General features: G+C 34.8%; 1 non-coding gene across 1 annotated transcript; it reads right to left on the bottom strand.

Moving 5' to 3' along the window:
• Positions 1 to 2,386: 2,386 nt before the first annotated feature.
• Positions 2,387 to 2,492, bottom strand: LOC122475494. The gene has a single exon (XR_006295192.1). It is a non-coding gene; the product is annotated as a U6 spliceosomal RNA (small nuclear RNA).
• Positions 2,493 to 9,156: the final 6,664 nt, after the last annotated feature.

Below are 9,156 nucleotides of genomic sequence, written 5' to 3'. Positions count from 1 at the left end.
TTAACTTGGGAAACTTTGGATGGAAACTTGGCAGAGGGCCAAGGTTCAGAATATTAATATTTCTCTATTAGTTTAAGCATGGCAAAGCAGTATGACCTTCTTCAAATGACCAAGCTATAATTTCAGCTGCTCCTAAGGATTTGTGTCTGCTTTTTTTTTCCCTTCATTTCCTCACAATCGAGAGAGTCAGCAACAATATTCCTATAATAAACCTCCCTGGCTTAGAGCCAATAAATTTTTATAGGTAGGCAGAACCTTAGCTCATTCAGTTAAGAGTTTTTCACTCTGGGTATTGGAATGCCCTTATGCTACATAAGAATATTCTTAGATCTTCTCAGGAGATATGGGAGAAGCCAAAAATTCAGAGTTTAAGATCAGAAAGCATAGCACTTTTATGAGAGTAACCCCAGTTTCAGTGATTAATCACTTTGAAATCCCCTATTTTCTGTTTTTCAACTTTCATTGCTTAAGCATAATAATAACAAATATTATTTTCTTGAGTCTATCCATCCTGTTTACCATTGTAGGACATCAGAATCCATTCGATTCATTCTATATATGTCTCAAACTCAAAGAAAGGCCCTACCCTTCTCTGAGCTAGTCTATAAGAGCATACACAATGGAATTCAAAGCATCCAAACCTCCATGTCTGTGTCATCTCTGCAAAGCCATCTCTGGTAACTGCCAAAATCACACTGAGTCAGTGCCAAACTGTGCCTCATTGGATGTAAACTATACTGATGTGTTAATACCTCAGAACTGTTGAAACTGGCAAAGAAAGTTGAGATTTCTGAGAATTTAATGCAAAAAGAAATACAGTGTGTTCTCATCATATGTGGGGAAAGAATCTTACTTCCTAACTCTGCTAATCCATGCGTCCCTAGGCAGTGCTTTGACTTTTAGAGATTTGAGTCAAATACCTTTATCTGAACTTTCTACCAAATCCCTCTACTCAGATTTAGGCACACACTGGTGAAGAATAGGTTATAAATAATGTGATACTTAACACTAGGCTTTTCAATTTCCCTTTTCCCTTCATTCCCCATTAGAACTTGAAACAGTTTTTTGTGCCTTGTGAGTTTGGAGTTTATTTTTCCTGGTGATGGGATACTGCCTTGGAGGCTCTACAATTCCTTATATATTGTTTATAGCTGGACATGACCTTCAGATCCTACAGTGGAGCTCCTATATGCATGCATCCTATAAAAAGCAAATAAAGGTTCAAGCTAACATGGGGAATTGAGGTCTAGACAGGAGAGAATAACTTGTCACAGTCTCACAGCCACAAATGGGACAAAAATACAATTTACTCATTACCAGTTCACCGCAGCACACAGTTTCTCAGGAACTCTTGGTTAACATCTCCTTAAAGCATATTATCCAATATTGTATGACACCAAACTATAGAAAGTTCACTTTGAAAATAAAATCAGTAAGGTCGCACCTGATTGACTCAGTTGATTGAGTGTCTGACTTTTGATTTCAGCTCAAGTCATGATCTCAGGGTCATTGGATAGAGCCTCACATTGGGCTAAACATGGAGACTGATTAAGATTCTCTCTCTCCCTCTTCCCCTCTCCCCTGCTTGTGTTCTTTCTCTCTCTCTAAAAAAAAAAAAAAAAAAAAAAAAAAAGAAAGAAAAAAAAAACAGTAAGAAATAGTTATTAGAAGAAGAGATCATTCGTAAGTCCTTAGTTTTTACCTAATGTTCTTTTTCAAGATAGCATCCAGGATACCACACATATTTACTTGTCATTTCTCATTAGGCTCCTGTTGGCTATGAAGAGTTTCTCAAACTTACTCTTTCATGATGTTGGGAGTTCTTGAGGAGTACTGGTCAGGTATTGTAGGAGGCCCCTCTATTGGGACTTGTGTCATGTTTTTCTCCTGAATAGACTTGGGTTTGAGAGAGGAAGATCACAGAGGATGTGTCATTTTCATTATATCATATCAAGAGTACACAGCATCAGCATGATCTGTGACTGCTGATGTTAACCATGACCACTCATTCTCTAGATGAATGTTTGTAATTTTCCTGACTGTGAAGTTACTTTTTTCTCCCCATTTCTATTCTTTACTCTTTGGAACAAAGTGTCTATGCACAGTCCACATGTCATGAGTGGGGAGTTATATTTCTCATATTTTAGGGCAGAAAATCTAAATAAAATCTGTATGGAAGATTTATTTCTTCTTCCTCCAATCATTAATTCATTAAATCATTTATTTATATTTATGGACTCATGGACACTTATTTTATACTTTGCATTATAATTCAATACTATTTTATTTTGTTGCTCTAATTGTTCTATTCAACTTTGGCCAGTGGGAACGCTTTCCATTAGCTCATGAGGCTCTTTGAAAAACCTTAATAATGTTTCTTTATTTGTTTTAAATGGATCACTTCATGAAGTTGCATGTTATCACTGAGCAGGGGCCATGCTGGTCTTCTCTGTATTATTCTAATTTTCATACAAGTAAACACTAATGTGATTTTGTTTTCCTTTTTCTTTCAGCCCTGCCTTTATTTTTGGCACAGCAAAATTCTCCAGTCTCATCTTATATATTTCCTTCCCTAGTTCTAAAATCAGCCATTCACCAAGGAATATTCCTCAAAACTACGATTTGGGCCCAAGGTGTGCTCATTGTTAGTGGGGTGTCATTTCTTTTAGGCTTTCTCACCTGATAGACCAAAGGAATATATATTTGTATACTACCCCTGTATACACACATAAGTACATATAAATGTATATAGATAGATGATAGATGATAGATAAATAGATAGGCAGACAGGCAGATAGATAACATATAACTATCTGTAATAATATTAAGCTAAACATGAGTTCTTACTGACAGTAGTTATTTTTAAATTTCTCCCACCTCTCATTTAAAAAAATATGTATGTATGTATACATTTATTTATATTATTTTCTTAGGGAGAGAGCATAGTGGGGGAGAGAGGCAAAGGGAGAAAGAGAGAATCTCAAGCAGGCTTTACACTCAGGATGGAGCCTGATACAGGACTCCATCACACAAACCTGAGAACATGAGCTGAAATCAAGAGTCGGATGCTCAACTGACTGAGCCACCCAGGTGCCCCCCCCCACCTCCCAATTTTTATTCTTTTCACATTTCCTGGTTTTATTCTGTCTTTGAATTATCCCCTTTAAATTAAGTTGGCTCATCTAAGTAACAGTATTCTGGAAGCTTCTAAAGAGCCACCCACCATCAACATACTGGTAATCTTCATTTTCCCAACAAGTTTTTTTTCAAGCCTCCATGCCTTTGCATATGTTATTTGTTCTGTATACAATTCTCTACACAAACTATTCCAGTTGGTAAATTTCTTTTTACCATGCTGTACCCTATCCCAGGTGTATTCCTATCCCACCACCCCACTCTTGTTTAAATGTAGCTGTTCCAGTGAAGGTTTTCCTGATGTCTTAACCTAAATAGTTATGTGTACCTTTCATTCCAATTTTGTAGTAACTGCCTTTCTTATGCTGTGTACCTTATTTTACTATAATTGTGTGCTTAAATGTCTTTGTCTTTCAATAAGTTGTGAATTTTCTGAAGTCACTTACTTCCAAGTCTAAAACAGTATCTGGCACACAGTAGATATTCAAAAAAACCTTCATGAATTGAATAATTGAATTAATTAAAGAGGAGAATATTTTACAGGGTTTAAAAGGGCAAGCATATAGATGAATTTGAAAATGAAACTTGGAACAAAGTTATATTAAGGTTGTTAACTCTGAAAAAGTCTCCAGTCCCAAATTATCTACTCCATTTACCTGTCACAGGGTGTGAAATTCACCATTAGAATTTCTTTCATTCAGTTCAATATATTTTTGTTCAAAGTAACCTATTTCAAAGTGAAAATATATCCATCCAGAGTAACCTTTTAACTGATAGTTAATGTATTGTCAGTCCTTAATGCTTTAGTGTGTGAAATCATCAGATCTGATACATAGCTTTAATACTGAGCAATGACTGCACAGGCAGAAGAGGGTTTATTTGGTTCTTTTTTAAAAAATGTTTATTTATTTATTTAGTTTTTTTGAGAGAGAGGTGGGGGGCACAGACAGAGAAGGGAACAGAGAATCCAAAGCCGGCTCTGTGCTGACAGCAGACAGCCTGATGCAGGGTTTGAACCCAAGAACTGTGAGATCATGATCAGAGCCAAAGTTGGATGCTTAACTGACTGAGCCACTGAGGCACCTGTTTATTTGGTTCGTAAGAGAATTGATGTTGATATTAGACTGGTGAAAAATCTGTTTTGCCCTTTATAGTTTTTTACTTGAATGAATAATTAACTTTCCCAAATCTCAATTTTCTCATCTAGGAAGGTTTCTGAAATCTGTATTATTGAAAATTGTTGTGAAGGTTAAACAAGATTACACAAATGTCATCCCACTGCCTCATACACAGTAAGAGTAAGCACCCAATAAATGTCAACCACTATTCTTAGTATGAAAATACGAAAATATTCCCCAGGAATGAGAATTTTGATAGGCTTTTGGTAAACAGAGATTATTTTGCTTTATAAGGGATAGCTGATATTAGAAAACCACAAGTGGGATATTAAAGGGATTTGTAGAATTTTCCGGAAACCCAAGGCATCCATTAGAAAGTTGGAAACCTGGAGAAAACAGATTTAAAAAAAAAATAAAAGATTAGATTGGCTGCTAGCATGGGTTAGAGTATATCCATGATGGATGCTGAAAAGAAACATTGTGTCTATTACAAAATATTATGATGGGTTGTGTTGGTTTCGAGAACCTGAAGGTTGACCAGTGATTCATTCTTTCAACAAGCATTTACTGACAGAACACTATGTATGGTCTAGGCACTAATCTAAGCACTGAGGATACAACAGCAAACAATAGAGAAAAAAACAAATCTGTGCTCACATTTAAATGTTAGTGGAGGAGGTAATATTTCTCTAAGCTTGAAATACGGCTCCAACAACAAATGGTTTTTCATGTTACACTGATTAAAAGTAGGTTATGCTTTACTCTTGTGAAATATATCAAGATAAGTTCTAGAATAAGAACACATATTTATTACACATTTCATATGTGCAAGAGACTATGCTAACCCCTCTATTAAATAAACTCTCGCAACAAATTTATGATGTAGTATCACTGTTATCTTAATTTTTCCAATGAAGAAACTGAATCACAAGGAAGGAACTTAAATTTTCTGAGGTCACATACCTAATAAATGATAGAGTCAGTATTTAACACACCGAAGTCTGACACCAGAACCCTCAAACACCACCCTATAAAGTTTAAGACAAATAAGAATGTCCTCTACCAGCCCTCTGCTGTCATCATTTTCCCTTAAGACTTCACAGAGAATAGTCGATTGGCACATCTCCAATACTCTTTCTCCCTGTGAAGTCATTCCCTTCCAAATCCATAGGACATGAGTCATTCAGGAAAGAAATCTGAACCAAAGTGGGTCACATTTTTGCAGCTTAGGTCACATATAATTTTTATTTTTAACTGAACACAAAAGTCAATACACTAGTAGGTCTGGGAGCTGTATTATTTTCTCTATTAAAAATATATATATTAATAAGATATGTGTGTGTGTGTACATATATATCTGCGTATACACACAAACACATATGTACATATATATATGCACACATATATATGTACATATACCTATTTGAATAATCTAGAATATGCCTTTAAACACAGTTTTTATTTTTTAATTAAAAAATTTAAGTTTATTTTTTTTGAGAGACAGAGAGAGAGGGAGAGAATGAGGGAGGGACAGAAAGAGAGGGAGAGAGAGAGAAAAAAAAGAGAGAGACAGAGAGAGAGAAAATCCCATGCAGGTTCCACACTCTCAGCAAGGAGTCCAATGCAGGGCTTAAACTCACAAACTGTGAGATCATGACCTGAGCCAAAATCAAGAGTCAGACACTTAACCACTTGAGCCACCCAGGTGCCCCAAACATAGTTTTTAAATACACCAATCCCATACCTAGTCTACAAAAAATACATCACATTTAACATTTTGTACAAACAGCATAGCCAAGGTAACTATAATAGGCTACTCTAACAGTAGTTGGTAATAAAAGCATTCTGTAAGAAAGGGGAAAGAGCAGGAAAAGTGATTCAAGGAATATCCAATAACTATAAAAGCAAAATTGCTAAAATACATGAATTCTTGATTTCTTTACTGGATTGCCAGTTTTTAGGCAAAGAAAGAGTGCTAATCTCAAGCCATTTACACAATATCTAAAATCTGTATTTTCAAATATCTAAATCACTCACCTTATTCCTATTTAATTAACTGTCATGAAATGAATATCTTGTGGGTTAATAGAATCACTGAAGCACAAACTGAATAAGAACATGTTTGTTGAAAAATAAGGATACTCTCTAAAACCCAGAGAATATCATTAATTTGCTTCATGGAAATACTGAAATTCATAATTTAGACTAAATGATCAGCTTTGATATTTTTTCATTTATTTATTATCCAGTGATATTATTTACAGTTAGACATAATCTCTAACTAGGACTAAAAAAAACAATGAAGCACAAGGATTTATAATGTTTGTTTCTTAGTTGTTAGTTTTTGCTTTGAATTTGAATTCAGTCATAGCTACTCTTTGACAGCTGTCTTTTACTTTACTGTACCAGATTATCTCTCATGGGTCTTTTTTTGTTTTGTTTTGTTTAGTTTACTTAGAAGTTTCTTTATAGTAGAGTCCCTTTCTATTAATCACTGCAGATATTTTACAATATCCTTTTATAATGTGTTTCATGTATAGGATATAGAATTAAGTGATAGTTTCAAGCTTCATCTAAATGCAGGGAACAGACATGAGAAGTTATAGAGCCATTTATAGGAGTTAAGTATAACAGAATTTCTCATTTAGTATTTTTATTGCTATTTCACATTTGTAATTACAGTACAAAAGTGATTTTAAATCTTTCTTATGCTAGTCTTCTTTGCAGTACCATGATTTAACATAAGTGCTTCTATTTTCAGTTTTAACTTAAGTATAGAAAAAATGCTAACTTTTTGATTCTCTTAATCTAAAACGGGCAGTATGTCATAATTAAATACTGGAATAGAGAATCTCAGCAGAAGAGGGATCAAATTCCACCTCCATTACTTACACATTGTGTGATGTACAGCAAGGCACTTAACCCCTTTAAAATACAGGCCACTCATCTGTAAAAGTGAGGTCAATTATATCTGCTTCATATAGTGGTTGTGAGGATAAATGGTAACGCAAATAATAGACGACTTGACATAAAGTAGGTTGCCTTCGATGCCTGTGAACTTTGGGTTATATTAAGTTATTCTTCTCCTTTTCAAAGGGTATTCTGTAAATTCCTTAAGTAATTTGGTAACTAAATAAATATCTGTATTGTAAATTAAAATGCTTTAACAGGAGAATTCAAAAGAAATCCTTTTCAATATTCACAGAACACCAGGCCACGTACCTTTGGGACTCAGAGAAATTTTAAGTAATGTTAGCATGTAGGTAAAGCAGGTTTCAGCCCAGCTGTGTTTGTGTATATATATCACACGTGTGATCAGCTCTGCCTCTGTAGATCTTAATTGGGAGAAGAATGTGATTCACTTTGTCAGTTTCAGTTTCAAGGTGTTTTTCACATCTTGAAAATGTTGAATTAGTTTAAAAGTTGTATATAGCTTTTGGGGGTTTGAAGAAGAGAAGAACTGAAAATCTAGGTTAAGGTATTTAAAAAGTAACACACTGGGGTGCCTGGGTGGCTCAGTCAGTTAAGCATCCCACTCCTCAGGTCATGATCTCACAGTTTGTGAGTTCAAGCCCTGGATTCAGTTCTGTGTTAACAGCTCAGAGCCTGGAGCCTGCTTCAGATTCTGTGTCTCCCTCTCTCTCTGCCCATCTCCCATTCACTCTCTGTCTCAAAAATGAATAAATATTTAAAAAATGAAAAAAAAAGAAACACTACATGCCATGTCATTTCAACAACAGCATGGAAGAGGGGCCAGGATATTGATATCCAAATCCAAATTGATTGTAGTTGATCAGAGGTATGATCTGGAAATACTACTTATTATTGAAAAAATATGAATGAAAATTATTATTTAACAAGTACTAACTAACAACTTGTAGAAGTAGTCAGATCTAAGAGGTAAAGGGGACAAAAAGCTGGCATGAGACAGTCATACAATGCTGCACTTTTATTTTTCCTTGAGTAGCCCCACAGTATGTTCAAATGAACAGAAACACAGTTTTAAACGGAAGTTCAAGCAATGTCCTAATAATTCTTCTGTTCAAAACCCCTTTACCTAAACATGAATTAAATCAAAGTGAAAGGAGATAGCAATGATTATAATCAAAGTTGTTTTGCTTATGACTTTCTTATTTTGTTTTTTTTATGCTTCTTTATTTATTTTGAGAGAGGGAGAGAGCAGCAAGGAAGAGGCAGAGAGAGTGAGTGAGAGAGAGAGAGAGAGGAAGAGAGAGGGAGAGAGAATCACAGACTGCGCTGATAGTGCAGATATGGGGTTCAATTTCATAAACCGTGAGATCATGACCTGAGGTGAAATCAAGAGTTGAAAACTTACCCAACTGAGCCAGCCAGGCGCCCCGATTTTGTTTTGTTTTGTTTTTTTAATGTTACTATTTTCTGGAAAAAAAGTAATAAATGAGAAATTTTCATTAAAATTACAAGCATATGAAACTATCTTATTAGAATATAACAAAAACAAGAACAATAATAGTGGCAGCTAATATTTGTTGATTGTTATAAATACCATGGTGATATGTTTCATTGAATTATTACCCTATTATTTATCAATTTATTCATTTGTCAGACAAGAAAACTGAAATTTGGAAAGGGGAAGTTTCTCCTGGTCATATAGAATATGCACACACTACCATTTGAGTTGAGAATGTGAGTAGGTAAAAGAGATTCAAGTTGTAACTATAAAGGAATGTCATTAACATTAGAGATTTTTAAACAATGAAGCAATTGCCAAAGTGATGCTACTGGATCCATTGAGAAGGTAAAAAATACCTTCTCTTCCTCTTGAGTTCATTTAAGTGTTGTTCTTAGAGGTAGGTTTCTTGACATGGGCTTTAGGAATTTGGCTATGCCTAAAAATTGTATACAAAATCATATGTGTATGTGT

Source organism: Prionailurus bengalensis, chromosome D4 (genome assembly GCF_016509475.1).
Source record: "Prionailurus bengalensis isolate Pbe53 chromosome D4, Fcat_Pben_1.1_paternal_pri, whole genome shotgun sequence".
NCBI lineage: Eukaryota > Metazoa > Chordata > Mammalia > Carnivora > Felidae > Prionailurus > Prionailurus bengalensis.
This window is presented reverse-complemented; position numbering and strand designations above follow the sequence as displayed.